Source organism: Myotis brandtii, unplaced genomic scaffold (genome assembly GCF_000412655.1).
Source record: "Myotis brandtii unplaced genomic scaffold, ASM41265v1 scaffold1050, whole genome shotgun sequence".
Classification (NCBI taxonomy): Eukaryota; Metazoa; Chordata; class Mammalia; order Chiroptera; family Vespertilionidae; genus Myotis; species Myotis brandtii.
Genome location: NW_005353539.1, coordinates 1045648 through 1046982, shown reverse-complemented (window position 1 = coordinate 1046982; position 1335 = coordinate 1045648). Strand labels below are relative to the sequence as shown.

Here is a 1335-nt window from a genome sequence, read left to right as displayed (position 1 = left end):
ATTGTCCATATAGGACAAGGGCTTAGGGTGTTTGGCAGGTGTGGATTGGTGGTCCAATGTATAGTCCATATAAGGTACCTGGTTAGTCACTCAGGTATTTCTGGGCTGCAGGTTACTCATACCCCGCCCAGCAGATGGGGGAAGGGAGGATCTATCATTTGCCATCTGCGTATCTTCTCTGGTGAGGCATTTTTGGCTCTTTGCCTATATTTTAATGAGTTTTGAGTTCTTTGAACATTTTGGATACAAGTCCTTCATCAGATACGCGTTTTGCAATTATTTTTCCCAGTCTCTGCCTTGTCTTTTCTTTCTCTTGATAGTGTCTTTGGAGAGAAGTTTTTTTATCTTAATGAAGTCATACTTAATGAAGCCAGAAAAAGAACCATCCCTTATGTAGGACACTAACAATGGGGGGTGGGGGAGGTTAGGAGAAAGTGTGTTAATTTTCTTCATCACAGCAGGGCACTAATTTTACTGTCCAATCAAAATAATAAAAATTAAAACATTTTTAAAAAGAATATATATCTTACAATAACTTACGTCACTTACCATGTTTTAGATATTCATCAATGTTGCATATAATTTTTTCTCAATTGTGTAGTCTTTCATTGTAGAATTACGCCTTTTTGTTCGTTTATCCATTTTCCTGTTGATGGGTCCCTGAATCGCTTTTGGTTTTTTGTCTATAATAAATAACCCTGCTATACTCTTGTAAGTCTTAATTTAAGAGTCACTTTAAATTCTGAGTTGACCTGGGATGTTTGAATAATTGGAATCATTCTTTACCCCCCGGGTTTCAGCCCAGGCATCATTTCCTTAGAGCCTTAGTCACCACCTAAGGGAGTCCTGTCTTTCTCCCACCGTTGGCCTCCCCCCGCCTCCGCACCCAATACCCTTTTTATCTGCTACATAGGCAGCCTTTACGCTGTTGTAATTACTTGCTCACTTGCCTGTCCCTCCGGGCAAATTCCCTCGCTAGACCGCAACAGCTGCAAGGGGGCAGGGCTCGCCGGGAGCCAGGAGTCTGCCTACCAACAAGGCCACAGGCTGCAGGCTCCCCAGCGACCAAATGCTCGGGTTCCTGATCTCAGCAAAACGCAGATGATCACGCCTAAAGCTCGCAAGGGCGGCCGGTATCCCCACGGGGGCCCGGGAGGAAGCCGGAAGACGAGTTCGGATTAGGCCGCTCAAGCACATCACACCGCTCCCCGCTCCCCGTGACCAGTGGAGTCCGTGTGCAGAGCGTGCAGTCGGGATGGCCCACGAGCCACAGAAAACAACTTACACGGAGACCTGCCCACTCAGCAGCCCACAGCCGGCGCCGCGCGAGGAGTG

At 46.9% G+C, this 1335-nt stretch overlaps 2 long non-coding RNA genes across 2 annotated transcripts in view; one reads left to right on the top strand and one right to left on the bottom strand.

The window, feature by feature from the left end:
- Positions 1-344: 344 nt before the first annotated feature.
- Positions 345-906, bottom strand: LOC106726207. The gene is made up of 2 exons (XR_001362234.1): positions 550-906; positions 345-401 (listed from the first exon to the last, which is right to left on the bottom strand). It is a non-coding gene; the product is annotated as an uncharacterized LOC106726207 (long non-coding RNA).
- Positions 907-951: 45 nt separating this feature from the next.
- LOC106726209 overlaps positions 952-1335 on the top strand; it is a 16788-nt gene continuing 16404 nt past the window's right edge. Inside the window, exon 1 of the long non-coding RNA XR_001362235.1 lies at positions 952-1332. This is a non-coding gene — a long non-coding RNA (uncharacterized LOC106726209). The remainder of the gene's footprint in view (positions 1333-1335) is intronic.